This window comes from Natrix helvetica (genome assembly GCF_964273705.1).
Source record: "Natrix helvetica genome assembly, chromosome: 2".
NCBI lineage: Eukaryota > Metazoa > Chordata > Lepidosauria > Squamata > Natricidae > Natrix > Natrix helvetica.
In genome coordinates, this window is record NC_138552.1 from 31,784,063 (window position 1) to 31,805,839 (window position 21,777).

The 21,777-nt window shown below is 40.8% G+C and overlaps 2 protein-coding genes across 2 annotated transcripts in view; one reads left to right on the forward strand and one right to left on the reverse strand.

Annotated features, from left to right (window-relative positions):
• The window catches only part of PPWD1 (peptidylprolyl isomerase domain and WD repeat containing 1), a 356,454-nt gene that overhangs the window by 149,642 nt on the left and 185,035 nt on the right, over nucleotides 1-21,777 (forward strand). The gene's annotated exons all lie outside the window — the stretch shown is intronic.
• Nucleotides 20,013-21,777, reverse strand: part of ADAMTS6 (ADAM metallopeptidase with thrombospondin type 1 motif 6) — a 139,835-nt gene continuing 138,070 nt past the window's right edge. Inside the window, exon 25 of the mRNA XM_081940942.1 lies at nucleotides 20,013-21,777. This exon is cut by the window's right edge and continues 1,412 nt beyond it. The gene's annotated coding sequence lies outside the window, so the exon portion shown is untranslated.

Here is a 21,777-nt window from a genome sequence, read left to right on the forward strand (position 1 = left end):
CCTGTTGGGGGCGCTTGTGGTGGCCCAAGCGCTCTGCCAGCGAAAATGGAGCTTGCGAGATCCGTTTTCAGCTGCCACAGCCTCCTGCAACTCTCTGCCAGTGAAAGGTTTTTACTGGCAGACGGTTGCAGGAGGCCGTGGCAGCTGAAAACGGATCTCGCAAGCTCCATTTTTGATGGCAGAGGCACCATGGGCCAGTCCTTTGCTGTATCCAAGGTAGCCCTGTGGGCCAGATCCAAGTACCCCCCCCCCCGGGCCAGATCTGACACCCTTGGTATATGACTTGAGAGAAGAGCAGCAAGCAGCCATGATTTTCTGCTGAATATAGGAACATGAGTTAAGATTTCATAAAACATATCAACTATAGATAATATTTGGGAATAATTATTATCCTGAGTTACCTTTCTTTCCAACACATTTGGGCTAAGAATCTTTTTAATCTTTAGCAGTTTCCACTCCACTATCATCTTCTCTCAGATGCGCTAATCAGAGCCATGAGTTTGTACACATACTTTCAGACTCTACTATTTTCCTTGGAAATTATCCACACTCATATCATGTCCAAAAAATGTTTAAATGGCTGTTACATGCCCCTTGATGATGTTTCTCTCCTTTCGTCTCTTATTAATTAAAGGTTGACTTTTTCCTTCAGGAGTTTTTCATGCGGATTTTCTTTTCAGCTGAAGGGCAAAGATTCAAAGAGTCACCCTTGCTCTTCTACCAACATGGTCTTCAGTGTTTGGCCATGTCATATTTCCTTTAAAATGAGGGGGGGAAAGTCAAGTCAAACAGAAAACCGTTGTCAAAAGAGCTCATGCTGCAGTTGCCGTTTCTTTTTGGTGGGTGATAACACATCTTGAAACAGGATATTTATAATTTGCTAAGTTTTCCATTTATCCTCCCAATCCTAAAGTATAATGGCTATCAGCTAAGAAAACAGTGAAGTAACATGAAGCATCATGGAGAGATAAAGAAATAATTGGAAACAGGAAGGAACTTCATCTTCCAAACATCCTGATACAATTCTATTTTGCCAAACAGCTTCCTGGAATCCAGGAATCCACAGGGGACCCTAATTCAAGCCCTCTTTGGATTCTGCTGTTTTTCCAAAATTTTTCTGCAAAGCTTACCTTAGATTTCTACACAGATATTCTGCCTGGTATACTGACATTAAAAGAAATGCTGCTGTTGGATGCAGCCAGTTAACTTGGACAAAATCAGCCTCTGCCTGGTGGGAAGGAGGTACGGATGTACAAATGAAGTTTTCCCTTATTTATTTTGTTTCTGCAATTTACAGCCCACCACCAAGTTTCTTGAGATCTGAAGACAGATAAAGCCCTGATTTTTATCTTCACCACATCAGCTGCTCTGAGCTGAGAGACAGGAAAGAGTCATTGGCCTAAAGGCATCTAACAACCTCTACAGTTGGGTAGAAACTTGAAGTCAGGTCAATCCAACACATTATAGGTTTTTTTTTTCCTGGCTATGATATATATATAAGTACATAAGTACGTACGTACATAAATAAGTGGATTTCCCCCAAAATATCATGTATTTGTGTATGTTAAACATATATTTGTGCTTTTAATTGTCAATTGTTTTTTAATATTGATTTTTTTTTAATGGTTTTTATTGTAAGCCTCTCAGAGACTGTGAGATTGGCAGCTCTATAACAACTGTCAGGGATAAACTGTCTTCAGAGGATTTTCTCTCTGCATGAAAGTTAAAGAAAGTGAAGGCAGATGTTATTATACAAGGAAATCAAATAGGTCATGTTTTAATTCTCTCCTAGCTAAGGTAGACAGATATTTTCTTTTAAGCGTAAGAAATAAAGAACACTTAATTGGGAATGAGATCCAGTTTTATTTATTATTTTTATTTATTTAGTTCATCAAACATGTATGAGATAACAGGTATAAGTATAAACATGAATAAATGGGGACAATAGGACAGGGACGGTAGGCACACTGGTGCGCTTATGCACGCTGTCTTACAGACCTCTTAGGAAAGGGGTGAGGTCCACGCTAGACAGTTTAAGGTTAAAGTTACGGGGGTTTGAGGATGTAACAACAGAGTCGGTAGTGCATTCCAGGCATTGACAACTCTGCTGCTGAAGTTTCTGCGATCAAGTTCGGAGCGGTTATCTTGAGTTTGTATCTATTGTTTGCCCGTGTATTATTGCAGTTGAAGCTAAAGTAGTCATTGACAGGTAGGACATTGTAGCAGACAATTTTGTGTACTACGCAAACCTTAATCGGCATAGTTCTAGGTTGTTCAAGCCCAAAATTTCAAGCCTGGTGGCATAAGGGCTATTCTATTGTGAGCAAAGGAGTGGAGTACTCTTCACTACTCTTCTTCAGTTTGTTCATTAAGATGTAAAACTAAGTTCCTGTTTGAAAATGGAGCTTCCCAGTTCCATTTTTAGGGCTATAACCTAACTGTATATGAAAATTAGATCAGGTAATAAAAACACATTACATATCTACTGATGTCCATTTGATTGGGATATTTTAAAATTCATTTTCTTTCCATTTAGAAGCGTTTGTCCCTCCTTCCATGTTTCCAGGAGCCCAACATCGCATAAACCGCTAAGATTGAATTTGTTTCAGGAAATAGGGATTGAATCTAAGGTTCCCTGCTCCTCTGTCACTTTCCTATAGTCATGTCTATCTGTATAGCTACACCCAGATGGGTTGCTTAGGAATTCTTCCAGTAAATTGACAATTCCTTTTTATTACTCCCCATTCCATAATTGAGGTGACAGTGAGATAGACAGAGAATACATTTGATAAATAAATACATAATGGAAATGTTTGTTGTTAAGTCCTATTCAATCACATCAAACAAAAAAAGACAAAACATTTTATTGCAATAATTTGGAAGGAAACATGCAAAATAAATATTTGGGAAACTACTTTGATAGGCAACCATAGTTCAGACATTCAGACTGAGCTCATGCTTTGGTTCCACATCAGATGGAAACCTTTGATTCATTTCCCAGAGCCTCAAATGACCTCCCCATCCTTTGGAATGGGAAAAATCAACAACCGTTCTTTTCTTTTTAATTTGGGACCTGAGCTGGTGTTAAGAGGTGCAATAGCACTTTAGACAGATAGCTGCAGAAGTTGTGGAAAATGTGTTCTGCTTTCTGCTCAGTTTCAAGTAAATTTTGAGAGGGCATAATTGATAAGTTAGGCAAAAGTCTGAGAAAGGCAGTGTTCTTTGGCTGATAACTTCAGTACTTCTATCTTAGGACAGGAAGGACCATCATATATATGTTGACAACATTGTACTCTGCAATACATTGCTGCAAATCTCTCCTTCCTTCTTACAAAAATTTCGGAGACTAAATCCTTTCTTTTAGGTAGTGTATGGGATTGGATATTTTTATTTTTTTCAATTTCGCTTCACATTGAAGGTTAGAAGTAATTTGTTAGGTTACATTTAAAAAGTTGACTAATCGAAGCACTGTCTGAAATATAAATCTCTCCCATTTTTTCAAGATGTTCATTAATTTCAAAACAAGACATTATTTTAAAAAAATCTGCACAAAATTATGATATATGCATGATTTAAAAATACTACAATGTGTTATTTGAGGGGAAATTGCAAAAATTGCTTGATAGGAAGTAAAATTGTATGGTTTAGAAATCTAATCACAAAAAGCATAAAACATAAGATAATAATGCATTTGTAAAAAACTGGTGGTATGAACTGAAACTGGAGGAAAAGAAAAAACAAAAAAGGAAAGAAGAAGGAAGGGAGGGAAGGAAAAGAGGAGAGAAGAGAAGAGAAGAATAGAGAAGAGAAGAGAAGAGAAGAGAAGAGAAGAGAAGAGAAGAGAGAAGAGTGCTTAGTAACGCCCTCATTTGACTCCTTTTCACTCACAGACTTTTTCAAAGAAGGAAGAAGAAATTCCAGTATGATGAAAATGAAATTTATTCCAGGATAAACATGTTTGAAAAAATCCCTCTTCAGAGGCATGTTTATAACAGCAATTCTCAATTCCAAGTGACACTGTAGTGATTTTCACTCCTAACAGGAGAAACAATATTTCTAAAACGCCTTGAGCTTGGAATAAATTTAATTGTCAGCATCTGGATTTCCCCTCTTTGTCTGTTAGTGGTTATATCTTATATTTGCGGTTTGTTTTCCAATTATGGAAAAGATTCAAATATGTATCAAATTGGCTAGAAAGAGGAAAAACACCATTACAAGGATCCAGAATGTTTCTGAAGCTTTGGAATCTGTTGACTTTGGTTTGGAATGCAGTGGAATCCTGTAATAGCATCAGTGGCAGATGCACTCAGTATCTCTGAAGTCAACCTATTTTGGCCTGGATTCCTACTTAGTCTGAGCTGAAGGCAGAACGAACTCCCTGAGAATGTTGCTCTTGGTTTTCTGTGCAATATGTATGAATACAGGATGGTAACTCGGGGGGTGGGGTGTTGTGAGCATGAAAGAGCTGTAGTCAATGTAGATGTGGTACCAATGATTGGGTTACTAAAAAAAAGACTGAAGAAACATTTGTAAGCGTAATAAACATATGTAACTCAGCCAATCTGCCCAGGACTGAATTGAAACTTTAGCCATGCCCCTGGTGTTTCCTTGACTTGCCAGATTTTCAATGAAGGCATGGAACTGTGCGCATTGATAAGAAGTCCAAGACGATCCATAAACAACAGGTCCAAATAGTCTTCGAAAGCAGAGAAAGATCCCAGGGTGGGCTTGGACTCTCCTCGCAGCATACTGAAAATGACCCTTCAGGTAAGCCAATGGTCATTTTCCAGTTCGCTGCTTGGAGAGTCCAAGCATGGAACATACCCAAGCTAAGTGTCACTAGGGCGGGAAGCTGAAGAGTCCAGGGTTTCTCTGCTGTTATGGATCCCCTGTAGGACTCGCCTTCCAAAAGCCCCCTCTGCAGAAGCAAACTTGTCCAATTTATAGTTCCGAATGAACGGAGATAAGGAAGTCCAAGTAGCAGCTCTGCAAATCTCCTCTATTGGGGCCTGGGTGGCCCAGGCTGCGGTGGTAGCTGCACTCCATGTAAAATGTGTGGTGATATGGTGTGGCACCGGTCTGGATTGCAAGACGTAAACCTGGGCATGCAAGCCCACAGTCAATGACCAATGGTGGATGAAGAGACTTTACAACCTTGGGAAGCAGGCTGAAAAGAGATGAAAAGTGACTCATAATGCCGAAAAACAGTCGTTCACTTGATGTACTTGCGAAGAGTGCGGCGGACATCAAGCATGTGCCATCTCCTTTTCCTTGGATGCCTGGGATGCAAACAAAGATCCGGCAGAATGACCTCCTGGGCATGGTGAAACCAGGAGTTGATCTTGGGAATAAAGGTCGGATCCAGACGAAGGACCACTCTATCAGGGTGAATCAGACACAAGTCCTCCCTAACTGACAGAGCTGCCAACTCTGAGATTCGTCGCGCAGACGTGATGGCAATTAAGAAAGCTATCTTAAAGATCAGATGTTTCAGGCTGGCAGAACACAGAGGCTCAAAGGGTGCAGATATCAGGGCCCACACACTACCTTGAGTTTCCACGATGGGAACCTATGGACGATCGGTGGTCGAAGATTTGTGGCACCCCGCCGGAAGCTAAGGATGACGGGGTGTTGTCCAAGTGATGAATGACTTTCAGGAGCAAGAATTGTGAATAAGGCAGCCACCTGGTGCCTGAGGGTGTTAGGCACCAGGCCCTGGTCAAGTCCATCTTGTAACTAGTCCAGAACCTGGGGAACAGTAGCTGCAGTTGGTGTTATCTCGTGTGCAGCGCACCATCTTTCAAAAGATCTCCAGGTGGATTCGTAAATTCTGGTCATAGCAGGTCTTCTGGACACTTGAATGGTGTGTATGACTTTGACGGAAAGACTGCCCCTGCTCAGGAGGTCAGTCTCAAGTGCCAAATGGCTAGTTGTAGCCACTGGGGCTCTGGGTGTTGTAGAGCTCCCTGGCTGAGAGAGACCTCGTACAGGGGAATTCACCAAGGTGGATTGATGGATAGACTCACAAGATTGGTGAACCATGTCCTCCTGGGCCAGAAAGGAGCCACAAGTAGAACTTCTGCTCCCTCCTCAGGATCTTCTGAATCACTCTGGGTAGAAGGGGCAATGGAGGAAATGCATATAGGAGGCTCGGCGGCCAGGGGCAATGGAGGGCATTGACCCCTTCCGCCTGTGGGTGGTAAAACCTTGTGAAGAATCTTGGTAGGTGGGTGTTCTCTGGGGTGGCGAACAGATTGACTACCAGCTGGTTGAACCTCTGCGACAGATGACGGAACAGGTCCGGGTGCAGGTGCCACTCTGAGTGGTCGACCGTGGCCCTGCTCAGCCAATCTGACTGGATGTTGTTCACCCCAGATATGTGCTCTGCCTGAAGTGAGCACAGATGTCTTTCTGCCCACCTTCCCAGAAACTCGGCCTCCGCCATCAGAGATCTGGATCGAGTGCCTCCCTGGCGGTTTATGTGTGCTTTCGCTGGCACATTGTTGTGAGGATCATCACGTGGTGACCCTGGATGTCGCTTTGAAAGTGACGCAGAGCCAGCCTTGCCGCCCTCAACTCCACAGTTGATGCTGTGTGTGAGCTCGGATGCTGACCACCTGCCTTGTGCTATTTGGTTGTCAAGGTGAGCTCCCAGCCGAACAGGCTGGCATCCGTCATGATGGTAAGATGGTCTGGCTTTCTGAAGAAGGAGCCCTTTGTTAGTGCAGAAGTCAAAGGACCAACGTACTCGAGGGGGAACCGGAATCAGCGCTGAAGAATTGCTTTGTTTTGCCCACTGGTGTGGCAAGAGGTGCCACTGAAGCCGACGAGAGTGAAGTCTGGCCCAAAGTACAATGGACAGACAGGATATCATTTTGCCAACAGTTGGGACAGCTGTACAATCGGAACGAATCACGACTGGTGAACTTGGTGCACAAGGGATCTGAGGCTTGTCATTTGGTCAGGAGACAGGAAGACCTGACACGCAACTGTGTCTATGATGGCGCTGAGGTGCTGTAACCTGGTGATCGGTTCCAGATGACTCTTTTCTAGGTTGACAGAGAACCCATGGTCTCAAAGGGCTGCCATCGTGTAATGCAGGTCTAGTGTCGCTTGCTGGCAGGACGATGACTGCATGAGAATGTCGTCCAGGTAGCATTGGAGGCGCACTGGGCATGATCTGAGGGAGGCTGCTATCGCTGCAAGGATCTTTGTGAAAATTCTTGGGGCCGATGACAGGCCGAATGGCAGAGCCCTATACTGGAAGTGCTGGCCTGCATAAAAGAACCTCAGAAACCTGCGATGGGCCTTGCGGATGGGAATGTATAGGTAAGCCTCCTTCAGATCTATGGACGTTAACAGGTCCCCTGGCCTGATACAGCCCAGGATGGATTGTAGGGACTGCATCTTGAATTTTTTGTATGCTATGTGGTGGTTTAGCTTTTTAAAATCAAATATACCCCTCCACCTCCCGAATTCTTTGGGACAAGAAATAGAATAGAATAAAACCCTGTCTCCTTGTGACCGGGTGGAACCGGTTCTATGGCCCCGATCTCCCTAAGGTGTAGGATCTCCTGTTCCATGAGAGCCTTTTTTACAGGGCAGGAGGGGGTTGGGCACCGGATGAAGTAATGAGGCAGGAGCAAGATGAATTCCAGTGTCAGACCTATGCGGATGGTTTGGAGGACCCACTGGTCTGACGTGCTATGCTTCCATTGGGCATGGAACAGTTGGAAACGCCTGCCAATGGGAGCCCTCCATTGGTGGTCACTTATAATGGCGGAAAGGTCTGGAGCCAGACCCTCTGTGGAAGGGCCACTTGGAGAAGTTCTGCTGGCTGCCTCTATCATGAAAGGACTGATGGTCCTGAGACCTGTCAGCGTTATGGGGGTAGGGCCTCTGGTACGTACCCGATGTGGAGGGCTGGTCCGAATCCCGAAAGGACTGCTTCGTATAAAAATTAGATCCCTTACGATCAGATTTTTTTGGTGACTGAGGGCATAACCTTCTTTTTGTCCTTATTCTCTATGAGGACTGGATCTAACGCCTCCCAAAAAAGCTTTCCCCCTTTGAACGGGGTGGAAGCAAGCTTCCACTTAGACCTCATGTCAACGTTCCAATGTCTAAGCCATAAAAAGTGACGGGTGGTAACATTGGAGGCTAAGGCCCTAGAAACTAACTTTGCTGCATTCAAGGTGGCATCCACCATGTATTCAGTGGCCGTAATAATTTTGTTGACATCCTGCCTAAGTCTGCTATCTCTGGCCGGAAGCTTAGTGAGCAACTGTCTTAGCCAAAGGAGAGAGGCCTTGGAGAGGAAAGAAGCAGAGGCGGACATCTTAATCGCCCAAGTGGCTGCCTGATGAGCTTTATGGCAGGCCTTCTCTGCTCTCTTGTCCTCTGCTTTGAGGCCCTCCAGGAGATCGGGAGGAAGCACCGAGGAAGAAGTGAGTGCAGCCACCGGCTCATCCAGTGGGGGCAGCTTCAGCAGGTCTTCTAGATTAGCATCCACTGTCACTACCACTGGGGGTGGCAAGGGTAGCTGGCTGTGCCCATTGTTTCTGCACTATGTTGAGGAATAATTTAGGAATAGGCACAATTTCCTGAGCCTGAACAGGCTCCTTGAACAAACCTTCACTGAGGTCCGAGGGATCAGGAGCAGCCTGTTCCGGGGTGGTAGAGCCCAAATGGGTAGAGGCCTTCGCCTTATTCAATATAGTCTTGAAATTAGTGTGATTAAATAAGCCAGAGAAGGCAGGCCTATCAGGGACAGCAGATTCATCCCCTGAGACCTCAGGCTCAGGTTTGGGAAGGATATCTTCCTCCCAGGCAGAGTCCTCGCTATCCAACGAAGAGTGGGGAGAAGCAGGCCAGCCTCCTTGGGAGGGGCCTGTGTCTGAATGTGATGGGTCTTGCGAAGGCATTTGCCCTGCTGGCGCATCCCACTCTCAAAGCCCTGAGATATGGCCCTGGCAATGACATCTTGCATCTCAACCCATAGATTGGGTCCCCTATCTTCCACAGGGTGCCCTCTATGGGGAGGTTGAGCCACTGGAAACTGTGGGGCCAGGTGACTCGAGGAAACTGGATCCCCTTCTCCCTCTGAGAGGCATTCAAAAAGATCTGTGTGGTCGGCCATTGAAGCCCCCGGGGGACCCTGGAGAAGCTGCCATAGCTAGAGAAGCTTGGGGAGAGAATTCCTGCCCCTCCACTTTCAGAAATGGGAGGCCTTTGCTCTAGTCTGACCTCTGGAGAGGGATCCCTCATGGGGGCCCGATTGGAGGCCTGGGCTTGCAGCTGGGCCTTGTGGAATTGCTTTTCCAAGGCCTTTTGTCTCTGAAGGGCATCTTTATCAAGGCCTGGCCCCAGCTGCTTATCCTGCCTGGTGGAAGGCTTGCTGGCCTTTAGGGCCTCCCTTGCTGCCTTGCTAGCCTGCCTGGGAAGAACCCTGCTGGCAGAGGGGCTTGACTGGCTAGTATTCCCAGGGTCCTGATCTGCCATTGTGACAATCTGGGTGACTGGAAGGGAGCTAGTGGCTTTTCACTCACCACCTTGGGCACCCTGGGGTAGAGCCTTAGGGCTCCCAAGGTGGAGACACTGAAGGCAGCAGTTAGGAAAATGAGAGAAGCTGGCAGTAGATCTGGTGCGAGCCACCCACTCCCAGCACCAGCGTAGATCCGCTAATCACGAGTCTCACCACTGAGGCCAAGGTAAGTCTCGAACCGCAGGGAGGCAATCCCAAATAAAGACCCAGCCAGAGATCCAGACAAGTGGTCTGCTGCGGCGATCTGCTGTTAGCGGGGCAGTAAAATAGCACCGACAGGCAAGAAATGCGGGGAAAAGTGAAAAACAAAATGGTAGTCATGCCAAAAATGTGATCCAAAATGGCTGCCGGAAGGAAGAATTAAGACTGCTGAGGCTCCGAGCAAGCAGCCGGCTCCCCAGCGAATACAGACAGTGGCAATGAAGACCCCTGCCGTAAAAAAGGGATCGCGCGGGCAAGGAAAACAGTGTGATCATGTGGGCATCAGTACTCCAACCCTACGCTGCAACCGGCTGTTACCTGTGATCTCCGCAGTGCCCGAGCGAGCCCGGGACACCATGGGAACCAGGGAAGAAAAGGGAAGAGTAAAAAAATTATAAAAGGGAAGTTTTAAAAGGTACTGCTCACCGTTCCTGCTCTCTGTGAAAGAAAAAAATGGGGGGGGGGGGAACCCAAAAACACACTAAAGGAATTTCAGAAATTAAATTAGAGAGTCCAAGCAATCTGTCCAGAACTGACAGAAACTAAAACGTGTCCACTGGGCTTTGACTGAATTGAAAATCTGGGAAGTCAAGACAACACCAGAGGCGTGGCTAAAGTTTCAATTCAGTCCTGGGCAGATTAGCTGAGTTTAACCCATGCTTGGACTCTCCAAGCAGCGTACTGGAAAACAGCATTGTCCATAACACACATTATTAATCCTGCTGAACTAATCTATCACCCTCAAAATTGCCACTTTTGAAATAAATGTCAGGTGAAAGCTGCATGATTTCTTAAACATTTTCCTAACTAGGCAGAAGCAAAAACAGAGGGGGAAAAGAGGGGGGGGGAGGCAAGTCTGCTTCTTATGCACATTTTAGAGGTTTTTAAAAAATTAAATGACCTTCTCCTTTCCTCCTTTCCACTCCTTGTGGAATTCATACTGTCTGAACACAGTTGGAAAAAGGCACTTGACTTCATTTGCAGAGAATGAAGACATCAGTAAGATCTATAGTCCATTAGACTGACCTGAATTAGAACAGGAAAGTGGTGAAGCTGGTTGAATGACACTGTGTGCATATCAGTTTTATATGGTCAGAAGCTCAATGACGAAAGGGGGAAATGCTTAAAAGAATAGGATGCAGTGTGTTACTATTTTACACTATTAATCCTTGCAGGTCAAGTGGCTTGTCTTCTTGGATTGAAATTGCAGCAATAGCACAGAAATTTTATGCTGACCTAGAATCCTAGATGTCTCGGGTGAGAAGTGATTTTGGAATCTACATTCCAACCCCAAAAAAATTATGTGCAACTTTTGCTTAAACAACTCCCACTAATGGAGTACTTGTATCTCTAGGAAGCACTGTATATGTGATTAATAGTATTAGTTGTAACATCCTGTTCTTAGTAAAGGTAAAGGTTTCCCTCGCACATACTGTATGTGCTAGTTGTTCCCGACTCTAGGGGGTGATGCTCATCTCCGTTTCAAAGCCAAAGAGCCAGTGCTGTCCGAAGATGTCTCCGTGGTCATGTGGCTGGCATGACTAAATGCCGAAGGCGCACGGAACGCTGTTACCTTCCCTATTTTTCTACTGGCATTTTTTATGTTCTTTCAAACTGCTAGGTTGGCAGAAGCTGGGACAAGTGACGGGAGCTCACTCCATTATGCAGCGCTGGGGATTTGAACTTCCGAACTGTCAACCTTTCTGATTGACAAGCTCAGTGTCTTAGCCACTGAGCCACCATGTCCCTTACATCCTATTATTAGAAATAGCATTATTTAAAACAGGTACTTATTCAGCCAACTGAAGCAGTTTTAAGAGTTAAATAAAATTGTTAGAGTGCCAGAATCTGTACTGAAAATATTCCTCTATCTTTGTTGAGTTCTCCATTTCCAGAATCCTTGATCATGCTGAGCTTCTCCAAGAACCAAAGGGACTTTTTATAAAGATGTGTTCATCCTTTACATTTGGAGGACTGCAGCATTTATAAACTAAGATTTCCCCCATTTCCCCAAAAAAATTTATTGTCCAAATAAAACAAAAAATACTTAACTTCTGAACTACAACATTAGACTGGCTAATGAATTCCAGTCTGGTACATTTTATTTCACATTATGTGAAGTTGATTCATTCAAGGACTGAGTTATGCTCTGAATATGTATCGTGCTTCTCCTTGTCAGCAAGTCTGAGCAATGTTTTCCTGCTGTGACTATAAAACCCTTCTAGGGCTCTCTGTTTTCAAATATAATGCTCTGTGCTTTATCTCATTAAAAAGTGCTAGCTTTTAAAAGCAAAATGCGATACTTGAGGGCACATCTCTTGCAGAGGTGGTACTCAGCAGGTTCTGATCAGTTCTGGAGAATTGGTAGCGGAAATTTTGAGTGGTTTGGAGAACCGCTAAATACCACCTCTGATTGGCCCCGCCCCCATCTATTCTCTGCCTCCCAAGTTCCAGTTGATCGGCAGGAAATGTAGATTTTACAGTAACCTTACCCTGGAATGGGGTGAGAATTGAGATTTTACAGTATCCTTCCCCTGCCACACCCACCAAGCCACACCCACCAAGCCAAGCCATGCCCATCAAGCCAACCCAAGCCCACCAAGCCACGCCCACAGAACTGGTAGTAAAAAAAATTGAATCCCACCACTGATCTCTTGCGTGTTATTTTTCAGGCTGTTAGGTATGTTGTATGTGAGAGTTAAAGGGGAAAGCATAGAGAGGTGGAAAAAAGCTCCAACAATTTGCAATAAGTGAAGGAACCATGAGAGTGTAAGGATTTGAGGCTCATTCTTGGTCAGTGAAACCTGCCTGTGCCTGATTTAACCTACAGTATTTTAAACTAGTAGAAATATACTAATATTTGTGCTGACATGACTGAAAATATTGGAATTACATCTATTTTTATGCTTCTTCCTGAAGATACTGCTTTCTTCTGATAGATGATTCTTGAGACATCTTTAGGAAAGTGAAGGAACAAAATGAAATTGCTTCTAGAAATTTGAGATCTCCAGTAGTTTATATGGCAGCTTGAGATTCAAAAGCTGCATACAAGGAAGCGTTTCAAAAACCAGGCACACATTTAAATATACTGGAAGAAAGCTGCTTTCCGAGAGGACATCAGAAAGAGAAGAAATGTATTCCCTTTCACTTTTATAGCATCTTTTTACCCTCAATATTTCTTTCTCCACACAGGAGTTACTTGTGTGCACATTTCTCCAATTGCAAGTGGTGTGATTCTTGAAACATACACCATACTGTAGTTCCTTTGTTGTAAGAGTGTGTCACTAATGCCACACCTAGCCAAAATAAGCCTCAGCTCTATTAACATGCTTTATGCCTGCAATGCAATTGAAAAAGAGACAGGATTTCGATCAGGATAATAAGCCCAATCGGGCTTTTGAGCGCATGCGCTAAAATAAGCTCTCCCCAAAAAATAAACCCGCCCCAAAAATATTGCAACACAGAAGCAGCTATGAGGTGACTACACTTGCCGCCTCCTACACCTCAAAAATAATAAGACCTCCCCGAAAATAAGGCCAAATGCTTATTTCGGGGGTCAAAAGAAAATAAGACCATGTCTTATTTTCAGGGAAACACGATACCATCTTGAGTTATTTGACACTCTCCTCTGGTCACCTCAGTTTCATGACCTTGCTATATTCCTTTACTAGAATCCCTAACAATATTTTCTTCAAGTAATTGCTTAGATTATTTGGGCAGCCAAGAAGTGAGATCGGACAGCCCTAAACTGATTATGTTGGTAAGTCTTTGATTTGTTTATCTCACTTCCTTCTAAACTTCTCCACAGCTGCTTGCTTTGATTCATTGGCAAAATCATCCAAGATCTCACCCAGAAATAAGATATAGGGCTAATCCCACTGTTATCTAAGAAATTGGAGTCAGCAATCCTCTTTCCAGAATGAGGTCTGGGTTGCTATAGATAAACCTAAAGATAAGCCCAGAAGTAAACATATTGTAGTTTTAGGTCATAGGGATAGCAAATAGGTCAGAAAGAAATGTAAGTACTCAGGAGATATTTTAAAAGGCCCGTAGTGCAAAAGAAGCAGAGATTTCTCACGTTGATTGGATTTCTCAGAACATTTCTAGAGTAGACCAAGTTTCCACCTGCCCTAACAAGTAATTTTTTAAAGGCTAGGTCACACATAATGCAAACTGGGTATTAAATGGGAGACGTGTTGTTGGTCCCAACAATTCTTGATCTTTCCACATTTGGTTGAATGTGAGTACAACTCCCTGTGTGATTATGATGGTCATAATAAAGCAGAGTCCCAGTTCTCATTGAAAGTAGATTCTTACCTATAGAACAGGGGTGTCCAAACTTGGGAACTTTAAGACTTGTGGACTTCAACTCCCAGAATTCTGGGAGTTGAAGTCCACAAGTCTTAAAGTTCCCAAGTTTGGACACCCCTGCTATAGAAGGACATGGAATAGGACAGGGGGAGCAAAGAATATGTTTGAAGATTGGCTGAGACTCCTGGGAGTTACATTCACAGCCCCTCAAATTGGGAAATTGACAATAGGGGAAAGCTGATCTAAATCATCTGTCACATTTCTTTCTTTCTTTTTTCTTTTTTGGGAAAAAAATTGGAGGTATTTTGAAATCTTTGGCTGCAGCCCTTAGTCAGTTCCCAAAGCAGTAGCAAAGAATTATAAACAATGCCTGTTAAAGCAATGTTTCTCAACCTTAGCAGCTTTAAGATATGTTAACTTAAACTCCCAGAATCCCCCATTTTGTTAGCTGGGGAATTCTGGGGATTGAAGTCCACATATCTTAAAGTTGGGAAGGGTGAAGAGACACTGCTTTAAAGGGTCTCAAAAGATTTGGATTGTGTTGGTGTGTTTGCTCATCAGTTGTGCCTCAGCTAATGATGTTGGGAGGAAACGATAGATAACCAAGCCCATCCAAAGCTTTCCTAAGGTTATTTGTATGTTTATTTTAGCATTGTATGTACATATAAGGAATTGTTAAGCTTGCAGTGTTTTCCCAATTTGGCCATAACATAAGTCACCTATTACTGACCACGTCCAGCCAAAGAATAAACAAACATTTTACTGCCGATAAACTCTTTTCCTTTAGCTTTTGAGTCTGTGAAGTCAGGAGTTCATTTGGATCATGTATACAAACTGGGTAACTGCATTCCTGACTTTGTTCAGTGCCATGATGCTTGCTATTTTCCAAAACAGCACTGTAAACAGTGACAATTACTGTCCAGACATTTTCAAACACAGCAGGGTATTGGCTCAGAAAGTGATGGAAACCCTGAAATAATATATAAATATTTTGAAATATACTGTAAATCAAATACGTGCACTGCAAAATAGGAGTGGAATATTTAGTCAGCCAAAATACTTTAATTAGGAGACCTTTTCAGTGCTTATTCACCAGAGAATTAATCAAGCTGTATACCATTTATTATTGAAATGATAAATTATGCTTCAAGTGTTTACAGTAGTTATATAACATATGTTCACAAATAGCAAATAGTTCACAAATTTCATTTTATAGAACTTGACTTCTAGTCCCCTGATAATTCCTGTTGCTCATCTTTGGACATGTTCCATTTTGGCTGGATACTTTTAAAATCATGTTGTCCAGAACTGCACATATAACTTAACCAAAGTACAATAAAGTAGAACTATTAGTTCTTTCGATTTGGAAACAATTAATGTATGTCATTCATAAGCCCATGCTTAACTAACTTTGTAAATGTACAAACTTGCCATAGTTTGTACATTTATCATTTATAACAGGGCAAAGTAACCTGGCTACTCAAATGTCATTTCTTTTGTTCATCAATTTTACAGCAAAGTTCAAAACGCTTACAAGTATGATTGAAGGCCTTGATGGCAGCTGAAGTGCTGTAGAAGGCACAATTATTTCAAAATTAAAAGCACACTTGTTGAAGGAGCTGGTACCTGTTGTAAGGACATTTGCACACCATGTTTCAATTCCAAAATTGTTTCATTTCACTCCCTTGACACACGAGGAAGGAATATAACTTTTTAAAAAGCAAACAACCTTTCTGATGCTTTCCATGCCTTTCCCAATAGAAATGGGAAATAAAATTCTTCGCAATTTCAGGCACACAAAATCCAGCCAGCAATTTTTGGCAATTTGGGTTATACCTCAATTCAACTGGAAATGAACGGTCTCAACTGCCAAATTCATCTAACACTATTATATCACAGAGGAGCTGTTTTTCAACAGGTAGTCCTGTGATCACATGAAATCAGCTGATCAGCTGCGTTATCTTTATAAGTAATGAGAAAAATCGTGCATTTCTGTTTCTTATCCTCTATCCAATTGAGCAGTGGAGTGATAAGACTCCTTAGTTAGCATAACGGTGCATTGCATCAATTTATCAAATGCTTGAATATCAGCTTTATTCATATAGTACAGTAGCTAGTTCACAGGTAAGATGCATACCAAACACTGAAGCCAGATACAGCAAGTCCTTATAATCACAAAGAGTTATTGGCTTTGGGTCAAAAACAACCATCTCAGCTGTTCAGAAAATAGGCTAATCATGGCAGAAATTCATCTCATAGTAGAAAACATCAGAAGCACTACTTCCAAAATCCCACCCCATCCATCTAATTAAAAGGATAACTTAAATTCATAAATCCAAATTAAAGTGGGTTTTGAAGTATTTGATGAATAATTTCATTCTGATGGTTCCTGGTAACGATAAGGCAGTTTTCTTCTTGTTCACCATCCTATTATAGAATTAATATGAACTTTTATCTTTCTAGCTCCCCCCGCCCCACTTCACCGCCATGGTGGATTAGAATTTCAAAAATATCACATCGCATTTTAAGAAGCTCTGCTAATAGAGAGAGGTTCTTAGATAAATATCTAATCTGATTGCTGGATTTATGGCTGGATTTAATGGAAGTGAATGCATACAAGGATTTCGCTCACAACAGGCTGTCTGAATAATGGTTCTTCAAAACACATTTGTCTTTGTAACATGACAGCTTCTTGAAACTGCTGCTGTGGAACACACCAGTTTGCTTTAAAACATTTTCACACCAAGGGCCTTGAGCATTATTGTGTCTAAATGCAAACAAGTTCTTTCTACTTCATAAATGGGGAAAAAAATATAGCAAAAGTAAAATAACCCAGGCCTTCTAGTTTAAGGCTGTTTTCCCTAACATGGTATTTTCCAAAGATGCTGTGGCTCTAATTCCCATCAATTCAGTTGTCTGTGAATTCTAGCTATAATTTCAATGAATCTGAAGAGCACCATATTAGGGAAGTTGTGGCTAAAAACAAATAGCTTTGAGACATCGATCATTACAATTACAATGTTAGAAAGATAAAAGCAATGCCTGTCTGGGTAGATATATTTTGCCATTTACTTTATAGTACAGATATATAGCTAGACAGCCATAGAGAAAATACAGACTGGTCCAATTAAGATCTATTTTGCTCACTCGTTATTTGAAAGTATTGCTTTGATTTGGAATGTTCAATTTTATGTATCAGTGTTACAATTATTATTGGTACTAAGGAAGGGCAACAGAAAAATAAAGTAAACATGTATCCCCAATACCAACAAAAGTAAAACTGGTAACCAAATGCCACATGTTGGTAGCGTAGTTTGAGTGATATCAGCTTTGTTTAAGCAAGCTATACTCTAAAGTAGAGGTGACCAAAAATAAAAGCAAGGAAACAAGAACACTGTATCTCTGTTAAAAAAAATTCTACAGAAGAATTTAAATATGCCATTCAGTTGCAAGTCTGAATGTAGATGTCCTAATGTAGATGTACTTTTGGCAAATGTACATATAACGACAACAGTGACTGTTTCTCTCACCTTTTTTCCTGTTTAAAATTTTATTTGTGATTAAATATTATTATTTTATATTAGCTTCTGTATAATAGCCAGCTTAAAATGGGAAACCAAACTTATTTTAAAAAATTCTGCCCACTGTATATTGTGCAATTCAGGTCAACAATACACAGAATAAGTTTAAGTCAGGATTTATTATAGAGAAGTTTAACAAAATATAAATGTATGGTAATTACAGATGATCTGTATGTGTTACATGGTGCTTATTTCTTATTTGTCTTCATCAACGTGTAAGCCATTTTCACTTTTATGTGGGGTCCTTGGTGCTCTCCAAGTTGGTTGTTTTCTTTCAGATGTTCCATTACACAAACTAGATAGCATCATCTGCACTGAAGTTGTTACATAGTTTGAGTAATGAAATGTCTGCAAGAAAAGAACCAAGCTCAGAGAGCACCAAGGATCCCTCATTTCAACACTGAGCTATAAATATTTCCTCTATCAATATCTCTTATATGTATGCTTTTGGAGAAATCTTGTATAAACATAATATTGTACATTGCTTACAAATATTGTAGCAAGAAATTCAAACTACTTTGCTTTCGTATGTAAGGACAAGATAGAAGAATAAATATTTAATTTAGTGGGGAATGAAGATGACCAGGCTAAGCCTGAGGGCAGGGTCAAATGCATCATTAGTTTGGAATTGCTCCACTTCTACAAAAGACCTAAGTTTGGAGTGACTCTTTGACTCTTTTCTAGCACCAATTTCCTTTGACCATTTGTAGATCAGATTCTTGTATAAAGATAGCATGTAATAAACTTGTTACTCTTGTTCCTGATTTCCTGATTTAAACATTTGTTAAAGAAGAATCAAGAATTTTCTATTAGAAGATGGCAAAGAAACATAAGAACATCTTAAAATATCTGTAGTAGTGCCTTTGTCTTCTAGAATAAGGTCCTCCCTAAGATCTGTATGGCTCCCACCTTGATGCCATATCTTGAAACTCTGGATAGTTACTCAGATCTTTGGGTAAAACCGATGATATTCCACTGTTTGCAATATTTTTTGTTTTGCTTTGTTGTTTGTATTGCCATTTTGCACTTAGTTTATAGTTATCTTTGTACTTACTCCAGTTATTTTTCAAATGTTTGGTTTTTTTTAATGCTACTCTTATTGTTGTGAGCCATCCAGCAATGTGTGGAGTTGGATGGCATCCAAACTGAATAAATAAATAATAAAATAGAATTATAGGAAGGGAAAAACATTATGAAGAATAAACAGGTTTTCTGGTTTTGCAATTTTGTTTTTAAAACTACAAATTTAAATAATTTGTTAACTGTAATAATATAGGCCAATCCTATGTAGGTTTACTCAGAATAATGTATCAATTGTAGGAGATGACCAGGCTGTGCCTGAAGGAAGGGTCAAATTATCATCAGCTATGAGTTCTCAAGAAATCTAAGTCCAGCCTATCTTGAATTCCTTTCTATTCTTAACTCCATTACTGTTAGTAATTCAGGTTAGTAACCAAAGAAATCAGAAGATCCAGGTAGATCAAATGAGTAGTTCAGATCCTTGTAGAAAGCTTAAGCTTACAATACATCTTTATATTCGTTTGAACTGCCTGGATCTCCTGATTTCCCTGGTGCTTGACACCAATGTTATCAATGGCCTTTTTAATAGGTGTCCACCTATGCGTTCAGATCCTTCCTTAACAAAGAAAAGTTTAAAAATCAAAACTGGTTAGGTTAAAAAATGGCAAGGGTTGTATTTGTAATCTAATAACTACAGTGATAGAAGTAGAATCGAGGAAGCAACAGGATCAGGCAAGACAAGATTTTCAGCACTATGCTTCAGTGTTTTTGCTTTGTGTAATAATCACTGAGTAATAATATGAAGCACAGGCAGTCAATAGGAAATAAATGGAAAAAGAAACATAAAATGAAACTTATTTTGATAAAGTGAAAGTTAGAAATTAAAGTATGCTCTTCAACTATTTTATTCTGCATTTAGTGAAAAGTTAAGATAACTTTAGAAATAATATTTCTACACTATCCTTACAGACATCTCGTTTGGGGAAGTAGGGAAATGTTCAATCACTTAACCATCTCCTCCACAGTACCATCAGTCTCCGATCCCATCATTCTCCTGACAGTTCAATTACTATTTAGATCAATGTTTCTCAACCTTAGCCAGATTGCTGTGGAATTCTGGGAGTCAAAGTCCACACATCTTAAAAGATACTGAGACTAAAGAATGCTGCTTTAAATGGCTAAATAACTAACCAAACAAACCAACAAACAAAATCTCCTGAAAGCAAGGTGATCACAGTCCAGAAAATGTTGCTAATATGAATTAGCTATAGCCTACATGGGAGTCTTTTTGAAACGATAGTTTGGAAGGAGCAATAGGTGGTAGTTTAGTCTACTGCATTGCATTTCCATATCACACCCAAAGGCGATCATAGCCAAGTACTGAGACAGCATAGAAACATTACTTGATGTATCTTTAACCAAAAAGTAAATATACTTTCAGAAGTGCTTTCAACAATGTAAATATTTGTGCTTGCAAAATTCTTGCACGGGCATGTCAGTGAACAGATTGTTACCATAAGGCTCATTCTTAAAAGCTGCATTTTTTATTTTACTAAATTATCTGTGTTAAAAACAAATCTGTGCCTGGTGTGGAATTTTACTGCATTAAGTGTTACAAGCAGCAGAATGCATGACATGTAAGAACATGTGTTAGACAACATGGAAATAAATTAGCATATAATTTACAAAAGCAAAAACAATTATAACAATGTAACAGTGTACCACATAATACTGAATATAAAATAAGAAGCAAATAATCACAATAAAAAGAATTCATTTTCATTCTGAATTGTTAAGGAGAATTTTGTTATCCATAGCATCAATGAACCCCTTTAAAAAAAACTTGGATGTATACTTTGACTGAATTGTACTGAGTCTGATAGTTTTAACTGGTGGCATTGCTCAACGGAAAAACCAACAGCACATTGTGTTTAATATATGCCCCAAAACTGTTAGTCTTCCCATTTTGGTGCAGCCTATACAAACATCATAATGTCATTATTTATTAATATAACATTTGGTCTATTTCATCATAATTACATAAATGGCTATACTGTAGCAGCTGCAATGTCCCATGCTGTCAGAACAAATGATTAATTTTTATTCAGAATTTTACTGGGGTGGGGCATTACATATTGGTCCATTTATAATTCAAATACATTCTGTGTTTTCTTTTTTTTTTCCTTTTAGCAATGCAAGTCAAAATTGCTCCAAGGAAAGAGTTTCTTAAATTCCAACTCATTGCTCTTTTACACTTCAAAGTAAACATTGGACTCCCTGGTCATCTAGCACCAATGAAAGAGCAAAATATGCAAAGGCAATGTCCTAAATGAGGTAAGAATAAATTCCATCATTTCTTGCTAATTGAAAAGTCACATTAAGTAATAAATATATTGATGTCTCAGAGGAACCAGAGGATGTTACACGGTGGTATCTTGCCTGGAAAATATCCTCATGGCAGCTATATCTTCTTCTATTATACCTTTGCATAATCAAGGCATATTAGCACCAATATATTTTCTTAATGAACAAATATACAAAGTAATTAACCCACTAATTATGTTGTTCTCATGCCTACATGTTAACTCCTAAAATGTGTATAGTTTTCCTTCCTCAGCATTCATTCCACTATCAGTTGTGTGCATTGCAACTGAGCAGTAAATGGCTCCGGGTAAGGCAAGATGCCAAAAAGGAATTCTGCTCACATGTATGTGGAAATGACGGTCAAGAGGAAGCATCTGACAGGAGTTTGTTGGTTATGGTCTACAGAAAACCCTACAGAAGGATTGTCAAGATTTCTGCATAGCACAAGTCTCTCTCCCTCTCTGTCTCCCTCTCTCTCTCTCTCTCTCTCTTTCCTGTCAATTCACATTAGTTAAGTATCATTCAACACATTTGGCTTACTGCAGTTCGTTAAATATATTGACACATTTAGATACCATAACATGTTAAAAACTTGTCTCATTAAGAATATTATTTTATAAAAGTGCCATTTAACTTCTATTATTAATACAAGGTGGTGGTGGTGTTCACATCATCATCTCAATTGCACTACAACAAAGGAGGCAAACTGGTCACAAAAGCACATTCATCAAGGACCTGCTGCAAACTGCAAGTGTT